We start from the raw sequence: 25,424 nt of genomic DNA, 5'->3' as shown, positions 1-25,424 counted from the left end.
GGCAGAGAAAGAGTTTTTCTTCACAGGATGATGGCTTTCCTTCTGTAAAAGGTATCCACTATTTAGCTCACCTGCAGAAAGGCAGTTGGCACAGGTTCTGAAGAGTGAATCAATTCCTTAGCTGTTCTTGAACAAGCCACCTTTTCTTGATAGCTCTAGAATTTTACTACAATTGCAGAAGTTGAGTAACTTGTCAGCTGGTCATTTGTAACCAATAAAACTGAAAAGATTATCCACCTTTATTTGAATTTCAGATAAGTAAACAAGATCTGTAATTCTGGAATTGTGTTAGAAGCACTGAGTGTACTATGGAATTACATCTGGACAAGATTTTGCTGTAGTTCTTGGCATTCCTGCATGAAGGAATTAAAAATCTAAGTCAGCATCATACCTATTAATTTGTTAGTTGTTTTCATGCTGCGTAATGAGTAATCTCATGCTGAGCACTGAGATATGAGAGGTATTAAAAGTTATAAAGGTTACAAGGTTATAACTTTTTGGTTGCAAAAGAAGGAAACTCTGGAACAAGCTTAATAAAAAACAGGACATTTACTATAATAAGGATACAACGGCATCACAGAAGCCAAGGACAGAAATGTGATTTACCCTTAAGAAGGGATTAGAACCAGGGTGCCTGGGTGGCTCAGACATTAAGCGTCTGCCTTCGGCTCAGGTCATGATCCCGGGGTCCTGGGATCTAGCCCCGCATCAGGCTCCCTGCTCAGCGGGAGGCCTGCTTCTTCCTCTCCCTCTGCCTGCTGCTTCCCCTGCTGGTACACTCTCTCTCTGTCAAAAATAAATAAAATCTTTAAAAAAAAAAAAAAAAAGAAGGGATTAGAACTAGGAATTAGGACCCAGGGACTCTTTTTCTCAATTCTGCCTACCTCTGCACATGTACGTCATTTTTCTCCCTCTTTGCAGATCAGCTTTTCTTAGATACTCAGCAGAACAAAGCCACTCCTCTGTTGGTTCTATGTTAGTCAGTATAGTCTAGGATATGTTGAAGCAAAAAATACATCCTAATCCATATTTTTTTCCCTTACTCGTGTCACAATTTTCTATGCAATGGATAGCCCCTCTCCATCTTATAGCTATGCCATCTAATCATGTGACCTCCAAGGGCACTGTGGTGGGGAAAAGAAAGTGGAGGGATATGAGGGGTATTTTCAACAGCCAACCCTAAATGTGGCTTGTCATTTCTGTCCATCTTCCAATGGCCAGAACTTTGTCACATGGCTCCATTCTAACTGTTCAGGAAACCGGGAAACGGAGAGGAGCCTATGGATAGTTAGTGAGCACTAATAGTGTCAGGTACATCTCTAGTCAACAGACAACTGAAACCAATTAGTCAAAATCCTGTTTCCCCAGAGTTTCTCTTAGTCCAAACTCTAAATTGCTAGAGAAGAAACTCTGGCCCAGCTTTGGTCAGAAGTCCACTCTGATCCAATATGCTCCGTCTTAGAGAGAGGTTCGTATTGAACATGATGGTTGTCAGATTCCCACCACTTCCACAATGTGACTCAAGTGTAGAAAGGAAGGACAATACTCAGAAAGAGTAGGTTCTTCAGACAATTAGTGTCCACTACCTGGAGGCATGTTTTATTTCTGAAGCCTTGGGGAATTAGTCACTCCCTTAAGCTAGGTCTCAATAATGATATCTGTATTTTATGGAATTCTTTATTTTATTTTATTTTTAAATTTTTAAAAGATTTTATTTATTTATTTGACAGCAAGAGAGACAGCGAGAGAGGGAACACAAGCAGAGGGAGTGGGAGAGGGAGAAGCAGACTCCCCGCCGAGCAGGGAGCCAGATGCGGGGCCTGATCCCAGGACCCTGGGATCACGACCTGAGCCGAAGGGAGACGCCTAACGACTGAGCCACCCAGGTGCCCCTGGAATTCTTTATTTTAAACATGAAAATATAGTGAACCTGCTTGGAAGAATTAGGACTTCCTGCTTTTCTCTCTAGATAATTGCCTATTAAGACCTACCTCTGGAAATAAGACACTTGAGTTGTAAGAGACATATGAATATCAGACATACGAATATGGAAATAGTTCTTCCTGATCTAGTTGAGAGCTCCTAGAATATAAAGGTAGCACTGGAGTCCTTCCAACTGGACCCCCCGCAGTAGTCATTAGGGTTGTTTCAAATATTCCCATTCTCTTCTTCAGGATATGTGGTAAGAGTGCACTTCCTTTCCTTTTTTATAATTAGACGTGGACATATGACTTACTTCACCCAATGAAGTAGAAACAGAAATGACATGTGTCACTTGCAATCAGAGGCTTTAAGAACCAGTGCATGAGGCGCTGTATTTTCTTCTCCCTGCTGAGGAAATTATAAAAACATGTGTTGAGATGGAATTGCTCAGCTTGGATCCCCCTGCCTCCGCGTGCTGGACATTGAGCGTGAGCAAACAATCAACTTTTGGTATGCTGAGCCACCGAGACTTTGGGACTGTTTGTTACTGTAGACAGCCTAGTCCATTCTGTCTGCCACACCTCCATTCACAGCCATCCCTACCACAACGGACCTCCCAGCAATATGTACAATCTTATGCAGTGAGCCTGCTCAAAGCAGGGTCCTCTTCCTTCTCTGTGCTGTCCCTGGGAGGGCCAGCTGTGTGTGTGGTTTCTGCCTGCTTGGCAGTGGCTGTGATGCTCCAGTCCATTCGTAGGGCCTCTCGTTGCAAAAGCCCTCTGAATTATAGGGCCACAGACTTAAACTGGAAAGATCTTTGGATGCGGAGGACTACAGGATAGATTATATTTGAAATAAATATTTAGGCACTGTTCACTGCTGCCACATTCCAGAAGGAGAGGCTGATTCCCTATGCTCACCGCAGACTCCCTGACAGACTCTGCTTTGTTAAAGATTAGATAAAGAAGAAGTGCTAACCGGAGAGCAAGGAAGAGCAGGAGACACTGCTGTGGTTCAGCACAAATAAAGCCGGCTTGTCTCACGGTGGCAGCTGTATCGTCCTTCAGAGGCTCCAAAACAACAAGCCACACTTTTGCTCACTTTCTAACAAGCTTTGCTGAAAGCTGCTCTCAGGTCAAATGGAGAGTTGGGCAAATCTGATTACTTGTTAAAGGACCGAATTTTACTTTAGTCATTAAAGATAAGAGAATTAAAGAGATATATGGAGATCAAGAGGAAATTCTACGGGCTCTCATCTTAAGATGAGAATGACAGATGATCACAGTGCTTTCCTAGAATTTTGGGGGGGGTTTTCCCCTCTCTTTTAAAATACTTGTTATGTTTGCTTTCAAGGGGGTGCTTAACAAAAACAAGGCCCAATGGCTGGATGTTTGCTCCTGGAAACAGCTCCCCCAGGCTGTTCCTGCTGCCTAGAATTTCTTCTGTCTTTTCCCTGAGGTACTCTTGATTTTCTAGAGGCTCTAATTTTTTTCAACAGTGATTCCCTTGCAGGAGAAGCAGGGACCCCTGGTGGGGGCGGGGGAGAGGTGATCTTAGGAGGGAGGAATGGAATAGAGATTGTGTTCATTTTCTAGTTGGGGCCATACATACTACATCTAACACACATTCTGAGGCAGGCTGAGGACCTTACATGGATATCCTACATCTATGCCTTGCAGCAGTTCACAGTCCAGGTCCTAAACATCTTTGCAGAAAAGGAGTGTTTTCTGTTATGAGACATGCCTGATTAGATCCAAGTCAAACATGAATCAATGCAGAAAATGAGAGCTATAGAGCGTGCATGATATTCATGTCAGTGCAGCCCTCAGCTGACGTTGGGTTGCCTGAAATGACTTCATGGTGATTAGCACTATCTCTAGTGAACACTAACTGTGCTAATGATGCCCCCTCTAAAACAAAGCCTGGTGTGGGAAGAGAAGGTTGTATTTTAGTGGATCCCCAATTATGCCTGAGTCACTGTTACTGGAGGTAAGACTCATTCTTAGAATATTGATTCCACAGTCTATAGAAGTACCAAAAATACAATCTTGAAATCTGAAACAAGGTAAATATATTTATACTATATAATAAATATAGTATATAAATATAAAAATAGTTTAATTTATACTTCAGGACTTCAGTAGGCCATCACTCAAGTTACATATCAAAAGGCTTTAGCTAGAGTTTCACCAGCTTCTTGCCTCTGCTTCATTTGCACAAACATAAAAGGAATGTGCTGGTCTTTTGATTTTTATTTTAAAAACAGAAATTGGAAGAACTTGTTGAGAATATTTGATACGACCAAGCTCAAGAACAGTCAGAGAATTGTCTCCTTGGCAAAAGTTGGGGTTGGGATGGGCTTAGTCAGCACCCTGGGCACTCAGCGCTCTTCAGAGAGACCAGTACTCGAGGGCTGCTTGGTGGGAGGAGTGTACAACGTCATTAGTCCCTCGGTGTAAACAAAGAGTGCCTTCAATGGCTATTTTGTTTTCTGCTTCGTCAAAGAACAAGGATAAAGAGTATGCTACCCATGATTAATTCTGGAGAAAAAAATTCCATGCAACTAGAATTTTTTCCAAGATTTAAGACAAAACAATATTTTTAGCCCATATCAAAACCCTCTCAGGACAACTGATATTGTGCACTGTGGAGAGTGCTTAGGAGAATGTGCTATTTGTTCTCATCCTTTTCCAGGCTTTGTCCTCATGGCAAACTTCAAGGCCAGCAAAAGACAAAGGCAGAGGCAAGGCTGCCGCTGGATAAATGGTGAGTGGGCAGCATGGGGTGGAGCACAGAAGGGATTGAGGGGTGAGAAGTGGGGGTTGGTCACCAATTATAAGCTGTAGGACTCTGAGTCAGTAATTTAACCTTATAGATCTCAGTTTCCCCATCTGTAAAAATGGGTGGTAAGACTAGATCAGGGGTCCCAAACTTCTCTGTGAAGCCTTCTCTAATTGAGCAGGTTGTATTTCTACTTCCTTTTTGATACATCATTTTAAACTCCCTAACCATGACATTCTCTTAGACATAATTCTTATTTAATACATACAGATGTATATTTTATCAGCAACTGTAGACTTTCAGTCCTGGAATATGTAAATTGCAGATCACTCCTTTCATGGATAGCTAGGAAAAGAGAAATGGAAGTTGAAAGTAGAGAGGAACTAAAGCAGAGACAAAGATTTTTGAAATGAGGGGCGCCTGGGTGGCTCAGTTGGTTAGGTGTCTGCCTTTGGCTCAGGTCATGATCTTGAGGTCCTGGGATTGAGCCCCGCGTCGGGCTACTGGCTCAGCAGAGAGCCTGCTTCTCTCTCTCCCTCTGCTGCTCCCCCTGCTTGTGCTCTTTCTCTGTCTCTCTGTGTCAAATAAATAAATAGAAAATCTTAAAAAAAAAAAAAAAAGATTTTTGAAATGAAAGATTGGGCAGGACCAAGGAAAACAAGCAGTAATAATCCAGGGCTTTGAAAGCACTTCCTGTAGTTTGAGTGGGGAGAATAGGGGAGAAATGCATGTACCTGGCATGAAGTTAAAATGGGCAGATCCAGGACTGCAAAACTCTGGGTATTGCTGGGGGATCAGTTCTCAAAGGTTTTTCTCCAGCCTCCAACATTTCTTGAGAACCCAGATATTTTAGGAGGCAGAGACCAGGAGCTGGGAGTCAAACTTCCTCCTGGGTTTAGTTCCCCCCCAAAAGCAGAACCTGAATCAAGGATTTTAAGGCAAGCTGTTTGTTTAGATGTCATACAAGGTGTTAATGAACACATTACTGCTATGGTCAACTAGGACCCAATCCCTCTGGAGACCTCTGGGACACTGTATGGCCCCCACCTTAGTCCTGCCACCTAAGAGGTGAGAACTGGTGCGTTTTTCTACCAACTCTCTTTTGCTCCTGGAGGTATTACATTTGCAGCACTTCTAGCCTGTCCCTGACCAAGTCTGCTTCTGCTACTGGGAGAAGCCCTCAGGCAAAGTCACGGATACTTGTTAGGAAGCCCTTGGTGTGTAAGGAATGGGAGACCGGATATTAGTGTGTCTGATAGAAACCACCAAGTCATAAAATAAGACCTTGAACGTTCAGAGGAGGACCAACCCCTGAAAGAATTCTTCTCGCTATGGATATTTTTTAACAAGCCTGCAAAATGATTTGTAAATATCTTAAAGAAACTACAGGAAAAAGGTCCTGAAAGGTATCTTGCTAGTGAGTATGAAATGGCAAAGTTAAGATGTATAAAAGTCATATTTATTTTAGTACATGAGAACATAATTCTAATGGCTTTCAGAGGTTTATTCCAAGTATCATTTCCCCTAATGTGATTTCTGTCATAGTGATTTAAGTTCTTGAACCATAGGCCTTCTGCCTCAAAGTTCTTAAGAACGTGGTCTCCATAATTGAGGAATGACTTGTGTACAGCCTTTTTTATTTCATTTTTTATTTGTATATTCAATCCCATTAGAAACTAAATTCTTTACAGTAATGCAGCTCTCTGAACTTTTCATAGCACTGAGAACAACTTCTTAAACATAGTAGTTCTTCAGTAATCTTGATGCCTTTCTAAATTTTTTTAGTATTTGCACAGTTGTATTCCCAAAACCATTAGGGAAAGACATAAATTTGTTTGTTTGTTTGTTTTAGAGAGGGGGGAGGGGCAGAGGGAGAGAGAGAGAATCTTAAGCAGGCTCCATGCCTAGCATGGAGCCCAACGTGGGGCTTGATCTCACAACCCTGAGATCATGACCTGAGCCAAAATCAAGAGTTGGACACTTAACTGACTGAGCCACCCAGGCACCCCATAATGATATAAATATGTAAGGGAAAAATATGTTCTGATGACAAATGGTCGAAGACATGAACATTTCACATAAGAGGAAGAGGTTCACACAAAAACAGTAAACATATGTGAAATATACCAAGCCCCTCTAATAACTTGAGTTGATGGAATCTGTCATTTGGTCTGGCCAGAGCCCTTCTGTTTAGCACCCTCCCTTGGGGTTAATGCTTTTCCTTCCCCTCCAGATAAATGACTCTGACTGGGACCACCAGTTACGTGGCCAAACTCCCTGGCCACAGTTGATGGCCTCAGGAGTAAGCAACTGACCCAAACCAGGCCAATAAGACTCCTTTCCTGGGAATGTGGAATTGATAATGACACGCAGTCACTGTCAAAGGAAGCCTGGGAGCTCTCAGGGGCCAGGTTTCCTCCTGGGGGGGGGAAGGGGTAGCCAGGTTGAAAAATGAAACTCATGCACAGAGAAGAGCAGATGCCAGAGACAGAGGGAGGAAACAAGCATCCGGCTATACCCTACCTTTCCTTCTTGTAAACGGTTGAGGTGTTTTACTTGAAACCAAGGGCTCCGTCTATTACAATAGAAAAATACAAACATAATAAATGTAAGGTAGGATCCTTGTAGCAAAAAAATAAGAACAACAATACACAAAGATGAAAATTTGGAAGCATCTGATGATTCTGTAAGCTAATGTTCTTTATCTGGAAAGCATCTTAAACATATCTGACATGAATCAGAGACTAAATCTTTAAAATTCACAACCCTGAGCTTCTAATTCCATGATTAATAGAAATGATCAAATACTTTGTCCAAATTATAGTAACTTGGGTAGATGAAAACAAGGAAATCAGCATTTGCTGAATTTTAGAATGCAACAAACAGTATGCCAAGAAATGTATATAATTAATAACTACCATTATTTAGGGGCGCCTGGCTGGCTTGGTCAGTAGAGCGTGTGACTCTTGATCTCGGGGTTGTGGGTTCAAGCTCCACATTGGGTGTAGAGATTACTTAAAAATAAAATCTTAAAAAAAAAATCCCTACCATTATTGAACATTTATGATGGGTGAAGCATAGTCCTAATGGTTTACATGTATCTTTATCTCATATAATTCTCCCATTAATCATGTGAGATGAGTACAACTTTATTCCTATTTTTTAGATTAAGAAACTATGTCTCATAGAGGTTAAGTAATTTGCTCAAGTTCTCGCAGAAGGCGAGTGGCAGAGCCAGGATTCAAGCACAAAGCACAGTCGGGCTACCAGCACCCACACCCTTAGCCATACATTATATATTACCTTGTTTCACTCTAGAAAATGTATCACAGACCGAGGAGGTAATTCAAAGGAAAGAAAAGGCATATGGATGGATGTGTGTAGCGATACTCATTAGTACATCTACAAACTAGAAATGGTCTCGCCATCCAACACATATCTATAGGGAAATAAGAACACAGCAAGTCAAATGTGATACATTGATACAATAAAACATTATGTTGCTGGTAGGAATGATAAATATGAGAAACGTAGACAATGGGTTGAGGACTACAGAAAGCAATAGCAGATGAGAAAAAAATGTTTAATTCAGAATGATAAATATTGGTTTCTAACAATTTGCACAATTATTTTTATGCAAGCAATAGAATGGGAAAAGTCTTCAGGGTTTATGAAAACATGGAGATTTGAGATTTTTTTAAAGAAAGTTCATGTTGCTTTCGTTACTTAGATATTCCTATTTAACTTCCATTGTAAAGTTGATTAAATACCCAATTAAAAGCAAACTTATTAAAAATTCAAAGTAAAATTAATGGAAGAAAATTAAAAAGAGAGGTTTATGAGATTAAAAAAGATTTTTTATTAGGAAAGCCTCATTTGAAGAACATAAATAAAAATGAGAAGGACTGCATAATGTACTAAGAAGAGAAAAGAGTATAAAATGAAGAAGTAAACTCACATCTGCTTGCTCGTCCCTAATCTGGTGCAATTCTACCTGCCCCTTAAAGTCTTGTTACAGTGCTGCTATCCTGAGGCCCCTCACCAGAAGCTTCCTCTAAGCAAACATGGTGCTTCATTTGTCTCTCTCTTACGGGCTTGCCCCATTTCCACCTTGTTTTAGAGCTGTGTAGTTAGCCCTCTTCTCAACCACAAGCTTTATAAAAGTAGGAACTATGTACCTTCAACATCTTTGTAGGCCCCAGTTGCCCCATGTTAGCCACAAACATGTGCTTGTTAGATGAATAAGTGTTCTTAGAAAGGGACAAAAGACTTGGAGGCATAGTTTGGAACAATAAGCAACTGTGGTTGGGGACATGAGAATGGTTGTCCTTAAGAACTCTTAAGTAACCAGATTGAGGAGGTGAGTGTTATAGTTCTGGTGAACTCCAGAAGACAGCAGAAGCATAAAGTGATTTTGATTTCATGAGGTCTGTGGCCAGTATATCTGGAGATGATCATAAACTTTGATTTATGATTCCAGTTGGCAGAGAACATTGAAAAGAGGAAAGTTGAAGAAAGAGTTAGTGGGAATAGAAGTTAGAGCAGAAATTTCAGAGGTGTTGTTCTAAAGAGTTCTTGTGGTCTTCAGCTCATAAGGGCCAAGGCCCTTCTTTTTATGTTTATTAAAAAAACAACAACAAAACCTTTATTGTGATGAGCACTGGCTGATGTATGGAATTGCTGAGTCACTATATTGTACACCTGAAACTAATAGAACACTGTGCGTTAACTGCAATTTAAATAAAAACTTTTTTAAAAGCCTTTAATCATAGTGAGTTCAGTAGAATGAGCAAAGTGGATCGGACGTTCTTTCACACACACACACACACACACACACACAGAGTTTCCTTGTCATGCCAATGACGCCATTGTGGGGGTTTTGTTTTGTTTCGTTTTGTTTTTTACCAAATAGGAGAAGACACACAGTGTCAAAGAATTCTTATTTGAGTTCCAAGAGGCCCAAGGATTTTAAACCTACTTCACCCTGACTGTGACTGTGAAGGCGAGGTAGTTCTGATTCAGATGGTATACAAAATATCTGCTGGTTCTTCCTTTCCTTTTTGTCTACAGGATGTACAGGAACACCTTGCAAATTGGAATTGTAAGCTCTCTGAGTTCAGGAACAAGGTCACAAATTATATACACAGTGTCTGAACAATCCAAGCTTAAATATTTACTAATATGATTTTATCTACTACCAGTCACAAAGACATACATTCTCCTAATACTCTTCTGTAAACAAATAATTCCTGTACCTTGCCCATTAAAAACATGGAGTTCTCTTTAAAAACTTTTTTCTTTGGGTAATTTTTGGCTTATTTTCTGTCTTCCCTCACTAGAATATAAGTCCATGAGAGCAGAAGTATTGTCTGTTTTGTTCAACTATGGTACCCTCCAGAGCCTACAACAGTTCCTGTTGCTCAGTAAGTACTGTGTGCTGAATAAGTGAATGAATGAAATGGTTGAATGACCAAGCATTGTTCTGGTTGTGGCTTTAAAGACTTTTGTAAATATTAACTTGAATATCTTACAGGAACACACACGTGTGGCTCTTCAGTGGCCTTCCCTCCCCTACCATTCTTCCCCACCAACTGATCAGATAAACTAATTAATAGTTGGCCAGCTATGCATTAGGATCCATCTGGCTCTCGCTGAGTATAAAATGAAAATGCTTTGCTTTTACAAAAACTTATGTGGGGAACTTACATTTCAAAAAATACGTTTGTAATACCGAAGTGTATTTTGTTTTATTAAATCCAGATTGCTGGGTGGAGTCCCTTAGCTAAAAGTCACTCTCAAGCAAAATGAATTGCTTGTTATTCTCACAAAGAATTTACAGGAAGCAATTTGTAAAGGTTGCCATCAGGCTGAAGTCATTGTTGGCACAAGGAATCAAATGTGTCATCAACCTCGGAGCAATAGTTTAACCTGGGTCTGCTCAGAGAAATCTCCATAATGCAAGGAAAATTGAATTCTACTGCCTCAGATGACAATCACTTTTGATATTATTCCAATTCGATCATGAAGTTAAAAATATTTGACATAAAAGTTTCTCTCATCCTGCCACTATGTAGAAATACCGATTTTAAATGTGCTAAACACTGGTCCTGCCATTACCAGTTATTTCACAAATAGTTTTTTAAAAATCTGCTCTCCTTTCCTCATTGTACTCAGGAAGTTGCTATAGGGAAGCTAGGAAATGAATGGCTTGCCAACTTATTTGGCCCAGTCCATCAAGTAACCTGTCTGCTGGTCAGGTGATAATAGCAAAAAAAATTTCTACTCATCTTGAAGGACTGACTATCCTCCAATCTAGGTGACAGATGGGCAATTGTTCTGGATAAGCCTATGGGGGCCTCATAACAGCAGAGAAACCCTGGATCCAGACATGCTGTGAAGATGGACAGTTCGGTGCTCCTAATTCCTGTCAATGTGTTTATTTTCATCACTCTGGGAAAACAGGGCTAAAAAGATGGAAACACATAGATTCACAACATTAGCAAATATTAGACTAGTTCTCTATGTTTCCAACACTAGTTTCCAAAGACAAAGAGGAAAGCAAGATCTTGACAAAACCACACTGATCATTTTTTAGCCTTATCCAAATGATGCTCAACTCATTTACTGATTCAGCAAAAAGGTATTGAATGCTGTGAGCCATCAGCACCAAGTAGACAGAAAATAATGCAGAACACCTACTGCATTACTCCCTTACCACTGAACGACTTTGAATGAGTGTTTCCTTCACTACACACTGGGAACAATCATCTACGGATGTTAAAATCCCTCTGACTGTCTCACATGGAAAATGCAGCAACCATCAAGTCTGAGTGCTTAAGGAGGCTTCACTCCATTGAATAGTTATCCTAGAAAAAGACTGACAAGAAGTATGTGGTCCTCTCTTTCTTCTCTCCAAACACAATCGCCCTTTGTTTAGCAGCTCAGTCTGCTGTTTGTAAGTCCTGTCATTCAGCACCCTGGTCTCTCGGCCTCCCAAGTTGAACAAGATTTCTTGATTGAGTCAAGCCATTCATTTGCTGATTGTCCCAGACCAGTGTGGCCTGCTGGCTGCTATCACCCTCCAACAGCTAATGCATATAGTATGACATGATTTGGCCTGAGAGCACTCCACAGCCCACCTGTTGTCCCCATCTCTTGTCCATTCCACAGCTGATTAGGCAGCCTCCTGTCCAGGGTTCTTATGCATCTGGGCCAAAGAAATTAATTTGCGCTCATCATTCCTAGTTGCAGCTGGCTAATTGGACTCTAGGGTCACTTCCTTGTCTTATAGAATTAATCAACGTCTACTTAGTTAATTATTGCAATATTTGTTCAACAAATATCTATCGAACATTTACTATGTGCCCGGCACTATGCAAGGTGCAGAAGATACAATAGGCCATGCAAGTTCCAGTAACCTAAAAATTTAACGTAATTCTTTAATTTCTACCTAGTTTTCCTATTTTTAAGTTGAATAAATGTTTTTAAAATTAGGTGTGAAACCATGATCCCTCCCCTTGTAATTTTTTTTATTGCTTCAAAGTCAAAGAAAATGATCATATCTCTTGAGATTTGATCAACATTCGCTCACTCTTATTTATTTGCTTATTTATGTGTTTAAAGGTAGTTAGTTACTTAAAACGTCTGGAATATATTTGGGGGCTGTTATGAAATATTTGATCTAAAATAATTTAATTCAAATTTCTAATGAATGATTTCCACAAATGTGTATTTAAAAATAATCTCTATTGTTTTGTATTGCACTTGGTCATTTCTTTTTTTTTTTTTTTAAAGATTTTATTTATTTGACAAAGAGAGACACAGCGAGAGAGGAAACACAAGCAGGGGGAGTGGGAGAGGGAGAAGCAGGCTTCCCGCGGAGCAGGAAGCCCGACGCGGGGCTCGATCCCAGGACCCTGGGATCATGACATGAGCAGACGCTTAATGACTGAGCTGCCCAGGAGCCCCATCACTTGGTCATTTCTTAATCCTTATATACAACTGGGCTTATTTCTGAGGCTTCTCTTCTGTTTCACTGACTTATATTTCTGTTTCATTTGCTCTTTCTCATTTTTAGAATATTTTTCTTATCCTCGCCTCTTTACTGAATATTATAACATTCTTTAAATTTAAAGAGAAGTCCATTTTTATTTTGAGTAGGATTGCACTAGATTTAAAAATAACAGTAAGAATTGATATCTTTACAGTATTTTATTCTTTCTAGATGTTACTGCCCAATAAGTTTTATTATTTTAATAAACACTTCCTATTAAGTCTATTTCTCTTTATATTTTATTGCTATTGTAAATTGGATCTCTTTTTTAAATTAAGCTTTTCTAGTTTGTAATTATTGGTATTCAAGAATCTTAATGGCTTTTTTATATTTTATGTTTTATCTGGCCATTTACTATTCTATTAAGCCTAAAAATTCTAGCAGATTCCTTGGGCATTTTGTTAGATACATAATCAATTGTCTTCAAATAGTGCTGTTTTTGTTTCTTCCACTATTTCTCTCTTTTAGTTTTGTTTCATCTCACTCCTTACACTGGCCTGAGCTCCCAAAACAATATTAAGTCAAAATGATGATAGAGGGCATGTCTCTAGTAAGATCATCTTAAATACTCTCTTCATGCCTTAACCTAGTCAACAAAACTGAGTGGGGCAACAGCGATGACAGAAAGGTGGGATCTAATACTGCTGTATGAAAAACTTGGCCTTTCATAAATTTAATAAATGTGACTAACTTATGCTTCTTGGTCTCTTGGCTGAGATCTAGTAATTATGATATTATGGTTCTATTAGTAAAATTTAATCAGGAACTGGAAATAAGATGTTTGTCATAAGTTGAAGCTTTATTCTAACTCAGGTTGACATTGCTATACCTATCACAAAATTATAGTTTGAATGTCAGATTTCTTCCAAAAATCATATTTCATGCTGATTTAAAAGGCTATGTAGCTAAGGAATAAATTATGATTTTGAATAGCAATATCAAAAATATTCATTCTTCCAATGTGCTGTGCTTCTAGAAAAAGCTACTAGAAGTCAAAATTACATGAGATAAGCTGAGTTTTCCCATAGAAATAATAGTATAATGAATTCAGAATTGAATTCATAACATAAGTGTCAAATATCCAAATTTTCCTAGCAATGGCTACAAGCACCATGTTAAATAAAATGTAAATGTTACAAAGTTTGTTAAGTTTATCTATAAACTATTTATTTATTGACTAGGGCAACACAGTTATCTATCATGTGACTTCATATTTCCTAGAGCATCCTCATATTCTGCATACATTTCTCATTTTGGGGGGTCATTTCTTCCTATTTTAAATGAAGTAAGTTAAAGGTGAAGGAACACGTTTACCAAGGTCATAAATTGCAGAAGGGCTTTGGAATGTTGGTTTAGAGTTTGGACGGAGGTTTTGGAGTAAGACATATTTGGGTACAAAGCCTGGTTCTGCCTATTATTCATTTAAAAATATTTAGGGAGTTCTAGGGGCCCCTGGGTGGCTCAGTCATTAAGCGTCTGCCTTCGGCTCAGGTCATGATCCCGGGGTCCTGGGATCGAGCCCCACATCGGGCTCCCTGCTTGGCAGGAAGCCTGCTTCTCCCTCTCCCACTCCCCCTGCTTATGTTCTCTCTCTGTCAGAAAAAAAAAAAAGATTAAAAAAAAATAAAAATATTTAGTGAGTTCTAGATCCTAGGGATACAACAGTAGACAAAACAGACAACATCCTCAATCTCGTAGTGTTTACATTTTAGTACCACTTTCTGGCCATGACATTTAAAAAAAAATTTTATTGAAATTCTAGTCAGTTAACTTACAGTGCAGTATTGGTTTCTGGAGTAGAATTCAGTGATTCATCACTTACATACAACACCCAGTGCTCATCATAACACGTGCCCTCCTCAATACCCATCACCCATCCAGCCCACCCCCACCCACCTCCCTGGCCATGACATTTTAAAAGTTTTTTTTTTTAATATCTCTGGGCTTCAACTTCTTCATTTGTAAAGTGAGAATAAGTTAAATTAGGTAATGTCTGTAAAGCACATATCAGAACTCAGTGATGGTAGCTGGGGGTTGTCTGGCTGGTCAGTCGGTAGAGCATGTGACTCTTGATCTTAGGGTCCTCAGTTTGAGCCCCACGTTTGGCACAGAGTTTACTTAAAAAAAAAACAAAAAAAAACAAGGGTGCCTGGGTAGCACAGTCGGTTGAACATCCCATTCTTGGTTTCAGCTCAGGTAGTGATCTCCAGGTCGTGAGATTAAGCCCCATATCGGGCTCCAAGCTCACATGGAGTCTGCTTGGGATTCTCTCTCTCCCTCTCTCCTCTCCTTCTGCCCCTCCTGCTCAAGCTCTCTCTCTCTTTCTCTGTCAAACAAATACATCTTTAAAAAAAACAAAAAACCTGGGATGCCTGGGTGGCACAGTCAGTTGAGCAACCAACTCTTGGTTTCTGCTTAGGTCATGATCTCAGAGTCCTGAGATCAAGCCCCCTGTCGGGCTCCACTCTTGGCAGGGAGTCTGCTTGAGACTCTCTCCCCTTCTCCCTCTGGGCCTCCCCTTGTGCTCTTTCTCTCTCTCTCTTAATAAGTAAATAAAATCTTTATAAAAAAACAAAAAACAGGGCGCCTGGGTGGCTCAGTTGGTTAAGCGACTGCCTTCGGCTCAGGTCATGATCCTGGAGTCCCGGGATCGAGTCCCACATCGGGCTCCCTGCTCGGCGGGGAGCCTGCTTCTCCCTCTGACCCTCCCCCATCTCGTGCTCTCTCTCTCTGTCTCATTCTCTCTCTCAAGTAAATAAATAAAATCTTTCAAAAAAAAAATAATAAAAAAAAATAAAAATAAAAAAACAAAAAACAAAAAAAAATAAGTAATAGCTAGTTATTACATTTTAAAGAAAAACTTTTGAAAGAAAGCTTTTTAAAGAAACTTTTGAAAAAAATTGTAAGAAATACTCATTATAGAAAAGAGAATGTTTAAATCATTATCTAGAAAGAACTATTATATACTTTAATAGTTTAATATATACTTCCAGAATTTTTTCTATGCATATATGTGTGTGTGTGTATATATAGATATATATTTTTTTAAGATTTTATTTATTTATTTGAGAGAGAGTGCACAAGCATGAGTGGGGGGGAGGGGCAGAGGGAGAGGGAGAAGCAGACTTCCTGCTGAGCGGGGCTCGATCCCTGGACCCTGAGATCATGACCTGAGCCAAAGGTAGATGCTTAACTGACTGAACCACCCAGGTGCCCCCGCCATTTTTTTTAAAGCAGGCTCCTTGCCCAGCGCAGAGCGCAATGCAGGGCTTGAACTCACAACCCTGAGATCAAGACCTGAGCTGAGATCAAGAGTCTGACGCTCAACCAACTGAGCCACCCAGGTGCCCCTATGCATATATTTTTAAAAAGAGAATCTATAGCATATACTTTGAGATCCATTTTGTCCAACTGCCCTTCAGAAAGGTTGAACCAGTGTATACTACCACCAGTTATATATGAGAGTGCCTGTCTCTCTTTGGGGAGGTTTTACATCAAAATCATATAGTTTTTAATGTAATCCTTTTCTACAAAATCAAATGTCCTTCCACCTATGGTCCAGTTCCAAATTTTGTTTTATAAAAATGAGTTTGTGGGAGAAAATATTTGCAAACCACGTATCTGCTAAAAGCCTTACATCTAATAAGTATGTGTGTGTGTGTGTGTGTATTTAAACTCAAAACTCAACAGTGAAAAAAAAATCCAATTATAAAATGGATAAAAGACATGAAAGGATTTCACAGAAGAGGATGTAGGGATGGTAAATAATGACATGAAAAGATGTTCAACATTGTCATCCATTTGATATCACTACACAGCTATCAGAATGACTAAAATGATCACTAAGTGATCATACTACTGGTCAGGATGTAGAGAAACTGGATCTATCATATATTGCAGGTAGGAATTTAAAATGGTACAGCCACTCTGGAAAAGTTTGGCATTTTCTTACAAAACTAAACATACAATTCAGCAATCACACTCTTGGATGTGTATCTCTGAAAAATGAAAACTTAGGTTCACATCAAACCTGTATGAGGATGTTCATTGCAGCTTTATTCTGACTAGCAAAATACTGGAAACAGCCGAAATGCTCTTTTTGTGGGTGAATGATTGAACAAACTGTATGATATGCAATGGCATATTACTCAGCAATAGAAAGGAATAAACTATTGGTACATGAAAACAGCCTGAATGGACCTCAAGGGCATTAGGCTGAGTGAAAAAACTCAATCTCAAAAGGCTAAATGCGGTAAGATTCTATTTATATTATGTTTTTGAAATAACAGATTCAAAAGAGATTAGTGGTAACCAGATGACACACACAGAGGGGATGGGGGGGGGGGCACTAACACCAAGTGTTAGCACCAGGCAATTATTCTGCTGAATTTGATATAACGGTGGTTACACAGATCTATACATGACATTAAATTGTATAAAACTACACCCTCACACACACACAAATGAATGCAGGTTACAAAAATGGCAGCAACTGAGTAACATACACCTGTGATTGGTACATCAGCAGGAATGTACCAGTGTCAGTTTCCTGGTTTGGGTGTTCTACTACAGCTATAGAAGAGATCACCATGAAGGGTACATGGGACTCTATACTACAGTTGCAACTTCCTAGGAATCTATAATTATTTCAAAATAAAAACTTTTAAAAAATGAATTGTAATTATTACTATGGCTCTGACTTTTTTCCATTTATCAGCTATTTTAAGGGATATTAAAGAATTAGATTTGTCAGGCAAAGATAAGATAGTGATGCTATTTTGAAAGCAATCTGACCCAAAAGGAGTATTAGCTTTTAATATAGCCATCTTGGAAGCTTGACTACTTATGCATGTTTTGGGCCATTGCAGATCAAATATTTTAGAAATCCTCTTTCGTAATTACCTGCAGAGATCACCAGCCATTGGCAAATATGAAACCTATTATTTTATGACATTCTCTTAAACTATTATATTTTCTTCCATCTCCCTTTACTTCATCTTAGTTCTACATGTTCCCCCAGATAAAGATGAGCTTATCTGGCACATATAAGACACCTGTAAGACAAACGAAAAGAGGGTCCATCAGTTTATTCTTTCTTTTGTTTCAGTCTCTGGATATTTGTGCTTTTAACTTGTTAAAACTTTCCCATGTGATGGAGCATGTGAATTTTCTTTGTCTCAATGCCTTTCCTTGTCACCAAAGTTGGGATATTTGAAAGAACTTGAAGCAATATTTAGTTCTTTTAATTTTTTAAAAAGATTTTATTTATTTAATTTAGAGAGAGCACACATGTGGGAGGAGGGACAGGGTGGGAGGGTCAGAGCGGGAGGGAGAGGGGCAAGTAGACTCCAAGCTGAGTGTAGAGTCCTGTGCGTAGCTCAATCTCATGACCCCGGGATCATGACCTGAGCCAAAATCAAGAGTCCTACGCTCAGCCAACTGAGCCACCCAGGTGCCCCACATTTGTTTATTTTAAAGCAGTTGAATAGCTAAAACAAGGAAACTTAGTTGATTTGTTTTTTTAACTGAAGTTTTCTTGGCTCTTGGTCTTTGGGAATTAAATGCTTCTAAGATATAATTTGAGAATCTCCATGGTAGCTCACAGGATTGTATTTTCTTACTGATGTGGCCAGAAAGTGAGGAAATGGAACTTAAATGTGGGAAAGGAAAATCAACTATTATCACATATTTGTTCAAGGAGGTACAGGTATTGAGACTCAAACTGACCGTGTGGATTTTGCAGTTGTTACCTGAAGTCATCATTTATTTCATGTTGAGGAACTACCTTTGGCTCAGTGAAATCAGATTTTGAAACTCTATATGACTATTCAATAGAAACAAAGTCACAATTACAAAAGGAATTCATAAATTTTGATGAACATTACTCATGCTATAAGTTTCTTCAATTGCCCTTAGATTACAAACTCCAAATTAATAAATCTTCTCTAGCCTAGTTGCTCAGTTTTAAGAGAAGCTCATCGAACTGAAAACAATGCCAAATCTCTGATTATTTGAGACTAGTACATTAATCTTGTCATTATACTAAATTTTATGGCTCTCTGGCCTTTGTTTGGATCTATCTAGTTGTAAAAAAGGTATATCCTCTTTTAAAGAAACTACTGAAATTGAGAGAGGGAAACTGAATGATTCCATAAAAACTCTGCTTTTTGCTTCTTTTTCCTGCTTCTATTCTTGCTAGGATCTGCACCCCCACCCCACCTTACACATGCATTGTAAATAGCCTCCTTATAAGAGACAAGGAGTTAATGGTTCTCTAGGATAAATAAAATCTGAAGAATGACCAAGTGAGAATGATGAAGGAAGCCATCATATGCTAATTCCACACCACCAGAAGCTAGACATATCAACGCCAAGACCCCTGGCTCCAAGGAATGACACCTGGGCTCTCATCTTTGTTCTAACTGGTTCCTGGATGCCTGAGAGGACATGTCCACCAGACCACGGTCTCCAGTAAAAACCCTAGACCCCGAATATAGGAGAAACTACCTCCTTTCCTTTTTGAGTCTCCTGGATACTCACTCTGTCTGTTATCTGCTCTCTCTATATTTTCACTAAACTCTGCTTTCATCTCCTGCTGGCTCACATATGATTTCCATCCTTCATGAAGCCAAGGACCCTCTTGACTGGTCCTGCAGGACCCCTTGGTCCTTGGACCCAGCCTACCAGCATCAGAATGAAAGCAAAAGCCACCTTATTTAACGTTGATCTGGAGTCCAATTTGGGATCAAATATACTTGCAGTTTTAGGCTAGATCTCTAGACCTATACCTGTGTGCTTTGGAGTGATTATTCAGTTTTACAACCATATTTGTATTACAGGTCAAAGCTCTTTTCTTCCTCCTCCTCTTCCTCCTACTTCTTTTCTTTCTTCTTCCCCTTGTTCTTCTCCTTTTTCTCCTCCAACTAAGCTCAGAGTGAAGAATAGCTTTCCTGGAATGAAAACGTAGGTGATAATCTAGATGAACTCCAGAGGTGACACATCAATGTCTGTGGTGTTATTCATTTGTGTAGGTGGGCCCAGATCCAAAACAGAATGTGTGAATCTTTGAATGCTCTGCTATTTTTTGTGGTTGTTCTAGAAAAATATAGGTGTGGGTCTGGTGTCAGTTAAGTCCCTAAATTTTGCAGTAGGTTTGCAATTCATACAAATGCATAAAAAATGGAGTTGGGGTTTAGGATTCCTTCTTGTTTAGGATTTAGAGGGGTTCCAGTTTATTTCCATTTTACCTAGCTGTCAATTGTAATTTCTGTGAAATATATTTTTGTACAATTGACCCTTTTCTCATATTCTTTGGTATATGTTCATTTTATTTTTATTATTTTTTATTGCAAAGTAACTCAATGAATACAAAATTATTTATAGATCACATATACATATATAAATAATTTATAATGTAGAAAGTAAAAATCTCCAACCACTTACAATATCACCCCACCTCTTTCCACACCCATCCTGAAGAAGCAAACACAGTCAAATCTTTGGTAACTTTCCAGACTTTTTTGAGACTATTCAGGCATACACATTATTTGTTTTCACAAAATGAAGTCCTACTTTACATATTATTACATAATTTTTTCACTTAATAATTCATAATAATACAGACTTCTGATTTTTAAATGGTGGAGGGGTTTCCATTTTATAACTATTTCAGCATCCATTTAACCATTCTCCTGCTGTTGACATTGAGGTCTCACAGTTTGAGCTATTACAAATAGTATTCCTTATACAAATAACCTTGCACACTTATGCAAGTATTTCTATAGAACACAAACCTAAAACTGCGAGTTAAAAATGTTTTTAATTTTGAGGGGTGCCTGGGTGGTGCAATCGGTTAAGTGAGACTCTTGGTTTCAGCTCAGGTTGTGATCTCAGGATCATGAGTTCAAGCCCTGCATTGGGCTCCTGCTCAGCAGGGACTTTGTTTAGGTCTCTCTCTGCTCCTCCCTCCAGCTCTCTTGCTCTCTTTCTTTCAAATAAATAAATAAATCTTTAAAAATATATATATATTTTTTATTTTGATAGTTATGGCACATTGTGATGACATTTATTATTTGACAGTTATTTGTCACTCCAAATAGGCTGTCATGATTCACTGTGACACTTCACAAAGTATGAGTTTTCTTTCCTCTTATCCTAGGCAAACCCGAACTTCATCTGTATGTTTAACTTTTTGTAATTTTATGGACAAAAATAGGATCTCATTTTTAATTTGCATTTTCCTAATTGCCAGCAAAGCTGAACATCTTTTCATATGTTTATTAGGTGTTATTAGCATTTTGGGTTTTTGCGGACTACTTGTTCATATTTTTTGCCCTTTTCTAGTTGGGTGTTGCCTTTTATTTATTTATAGGCGGTGTTCTTGTACTAGGAATAGGAATATTTTCTCTGTTACTTCTTTTACAGAAGGTTTATATTTTTATGCAATCATTGCTCTACCTTTTTTTTTTTTTTTCGGTGACTTCTCAAGTTTGTACCTTACTTAGGAAGATCTTTCCCGATATTATTAAATATTTTCTATATTTTATTCTAGAACTTTTACAGTTTTGCCTTTTTTCATTTCACTGTTTAATTCCTTTGGAATTTAGTTTTTAAAAAATGTGTGGTATGAAGAGAACTGTAATTTTTTCTTCTAAATGGGTATCCAGTTTACCTCAAACTATTGATTAGTCCATTCTTTCCACAATGGTTTGAAATGACATATTTTTCACACACTAAATTTAAAAGTCATATGTATCTGTTTCTGAACATTATTTTATTCGATTGATCGATTTCTGTGCCAATATTACACTATTTTCATCACTATAGCTTTATTGTAAGCTTTGTTAAAAGATTCAGTTCCTTCTCATTTTTATTCTTATAATTTGCTTTGTAATCATTGATAATCTATTCAACCAAATAAACTTGGAATTACCTTGCCAATTTCCATTAAAGAATCCTTTTAGTTGGGGTGCCTGGGTGGCTCAGTCCTTAAGCTCTACCTTCAGCTCAGGTCATGATCTCAGGGTCCTGGGATCAAGCCCTGCATTGAACCCTGCATCAGGCTCCCTGCTCGGTGGGAGGTCTGCTTCTCCCTCTCCCACTCTCCCCACTTGTGTTCCCTCTTTCGCTGTGTCTCTCTCTGTCAAATAAATAAATAAAATCTTTAAAAAAAAAAGAATCCTTTTAGAGCTTTTAAATTTGAGGTGATCTTTACAACATCTCATCTTCCCATCTTGAATCATAGCATGTTTTTCTCTTTTTCTGGGTCTTCTAGAATACTTTCTAGAAAGTTTTATAGTTTTCTTCATCTCTTGTGTATTTTTGGATAAGTTTATTCCACTGCAATTGGTAGTTTTGTTGGTAAAACAAATGGGGTCCTTTTTAATTCTTTCTGATTAGTTACTGTTGGTATCTATGAAAGCTATTAGTAATTTGTATTTTGATCTTACACCTGTTTCCTTACTAAAATCTGTTTAATAGTTTTTTCTAAATCAATTATTTTGTATCTTTTTAGATACATAAACATGGCATTTTGTTTCATCTTTTCTAGTATTTCTCTCCTTATTACCTGTGTGTATATGTGTGTGTGTGTGTATGCATCTATCTACCTACAGAGAAAGAGAATGAAACTAGTTTATGTGCCTTACTACATTGGTGAGGGTTTCCAGAACGTTGTTGAACAATATTAATGATGACAAGAATTTTTGTCTTGTTTCTCATTCCAGTGACATTATATCTCTAGTGCTTTAAGATTTCATATAAAGTTTGCTATTGACTTCTTGATACTCTTTATCAAATTAAGTATTTCTATTCCTAGGTTACTAAAATTTTTGTGAAGTGTTAGTATTGCCTCCTCTATCAAAATGAGTAAATGACCTTCACTATATTAATGTTATGAATTAAAGTATTGTGTTTTCTGATGTTGAACCATTCTTCCATTTCTAAATTCTATTTGATCATGATATGTTGTTTTTTCCTATATTGCTACATTTAGTTTAGGTTCTAAGTACCTGAAGTCATGAATGAGATTAGGCTAGAATGTTTCATTTCTTTTGTATAATTTTTGTCTGATATTGGTATAAACATTATATTAAACATATAGAAGGAATTTGACAGATTTTCATGTCTTTCTATTCTCCAAAACAGCTTAAATGATGTAGAAATTACCTGTACCTTGAACATTTGAGAAAATTTACTCACAATGTCATCTGAGCCTGGAACTTCTGGGGGAGGAATATCTTTGACTAGCTTAAAAATATTTTAAGGATATTGACCTATTTTTTACCTTTTCTTGTATATAGTTTGGCAAGTTTATATTTTCCTAGAAATTCTTCCATTTCATCGTTTCTCAATATATTGTTATGAAATGGCATACACTATTCTAATATTTTTAATATCTCTTGTATCTGTGGTTATACTTCTATTTTATTATTTGTGTTACTATTGTGTTTTTTCTTTTTTTATTTATTAGAGTTGCTAGAGATTTGTTCATTAAGTTGTTCTTTTTAAAGAAGCAATTTGGGAGTTAAAGGTTTTATTTCCATCAAATTTTTGTTTTGATCTTTATTCTACTTTTGTTGTTTTTGTTCTTTTCCAGTTTCTTATGTTGAATGCTCTGTTCATTTCTTTTCAGTCTTTTTCTTATCAAAAGATGCATCTAAAAAGAATATAAAACTCCTCTGAGTAACATTTTGACTATATCCCACAGGTTTTTTTCCCTTCTTATCTACTTTTTTGAGGTATAATTTACATACCATAAAACTCACTATTTGAATTGCAGAATTCAGTAATTTCTAGCAAATTTATAGAGCTATGCAATCATCATCACAATCTAATTTTAGAATATTTCCATTACCCAAAAAAGAAAGCTTCTGCCCTTTTGCAGTCATTCCTCAGTCCCCACCCCTAGCCCCAGCCACTTGGTCATTTTTTAAAACACAAATGCCCAAGTCCCACTGCAGACTATGAGTCAGAAATCTGGGGATGTGGTCCTCACATGTGTATATTCCAAAAGATCCTCAGGTAATTCGACTTTGACCCATGTTTGAGAACCACCTTGATACGAGAAGAAAGCCTTTAAACTGCTTCATGAGAGAGTAATCAAAGAGAGTTGCAAAGTTAACTAATTCATTGGAACACAGTTTAAGGAATCAGAAATTCTTTAAATTACCTTGGTAACACAGGAACCTTGAGTCCAGGGATTGAATCGATTCATTTTTATATTTCTTACAATGCCAAGTATAGTGATTTACATAAAGACGATGCTTCAAATATATGTTTTAAATGTAGAACAGACTTTATTTATGTAGATGTCAAATCTACAAAGATTATTCCCTAAAAGATATTTTTGACTCAACTTTAAAACTTATTTAGAAAACTCTTTGTTTTTCATATACAATTCCAAAGTTTATTAAAGTCTAACTTATAATAAAACATAAAAAGTACTATACTTCCCAAACATATTTCCTCTTCTTATAAAAAATGAGTTAGTCACAATTAATATTATATAGCAAATCCTGCATAATAATTAACCACATGTTGTTAATTGCTATAAAAATGCATTGGATTTAATGAGCTTGAAACAGCATTCTCTGTATATCATAAAATGAACCATTATTCTTTGGATGATCATTCTTCAGAAGGAACTACTTTTTTTAACAATCTTTTAACATATTTATTAGTACTTCAGTAATATTGAATTTGTAATTAGGAATGCAATAATATTGAAGTAGTTCTCTAACAATTTAATTTAAATATTCCATTTCAATTAACATTGGAACTCTCTGGACTTTTCAAATTAGGGATTGATTTGTAATTTTGTCGTATGTGGATATAGTTTATTGTAATAAAAAACAAATACATAAAACTTACTGTCTTTAAGTGTATAGTAGTGTTAAGTATATACACATTGTTATGTAACAGATCTCTAAAACCTATTCATTTTGAAAAATGGAAACTCTATATGCATTGAACAACAACTCCTCTTTGCCCACTTCCCCCAGCCCCTGGCAACCACCATTCTGCTGTTTCTTAAGAGTTTGACTATTTTAATACCTCATGTAAGTGGAATCATGCAGAATTTGTCTTTTAGTGACTGGCTTATTTCACTTAGCATAACATCCTTAAGGTTCATCCATGTTGTAACATATGGCAGGATTTCCTTTTTTTTAAAGGCTGAATAATATTCCATTGTGTGTATATACCATATTTTCTTTATCCATTCATCTGTCGATGGACATTTAGGTTACTTGTACCTCTTGACTACTGTGAATAATGCAGCAGTGAACATGGGTCTGCAAGTATCACTTCGAGTCCCTATTTTCAATTCTGTTGTATATACACTGAAGTGGAATTGCTGGGTCATATGGTAATTCTATTTTTAATTTTGGGGGGGAAATTCCATACTGTTTTCTATAACAACTGTATCATTTTACATTTCCACCAACAGTGCCCAAGTGTTCTAATTTCTCCACATCTTCCCCAACACTTATTTTCAGGTTTTTTGATAGTGGCCATTGTAATGGGTGTGAGGTAATATCTCACTGTGGTTTTGATTTGCATTTCCCTGATAATTAGTGAAATTATCTTTTTATATGCTTGTCGGTCATTTGTGTATATTCTTCAGAGAAATGTCTACTGAAGTCCTTTGTCCATTTCTGAATTGTGT

General features: G+C 37.7%; 1 protein-coding gene across 1 annotated transcript in view; it reads left to right on the top strand.

Moving 5' to 3' along the window:
* The window catches only part of EHBP1 (EH domain binding protein 1), a 445,131-nt gene that overhangs the window by 18,800 nt on the left and 400,907 nt on the right, over positions 1–25,424 (top strand). The window contains exons 3-5 of the mRNA XM_045884913.2: positions 3,277–3,381; positions 4,618–4,689; positions 10,044–10,127. The gene's annotated coding sequence lies outside the window, so the exon portion shown is untranslated. The remainder of the gene's footprint in view (positions 1–3,276; positions 3,382–4,617; positions 4,690–10,043; positions 10,128–25,424) is intronic.

This window comes from Mirounga angustirostris, unplaced genomic scaffold (genome assembly GCF_029215605.1).
Source record: "Mirounga angustirostris isolate CCGP_5_RB_7025 unplaced genomic scaffold, mMirAng1.0.hap1 SCAF_10, whole genome shotgun sequence".
Taxonomy (NCBI): Eukaryota; Metazoa; Chordata; class Mammalia; order Carnivora; family Phocidae; genus Mirounga; species Mirounga angustirostris.
The sequence above is the reverse complement of the archived record's forward strand: the minus strand, read 5'-3'. Positions and strand labels throughout refer to the sequence as shown.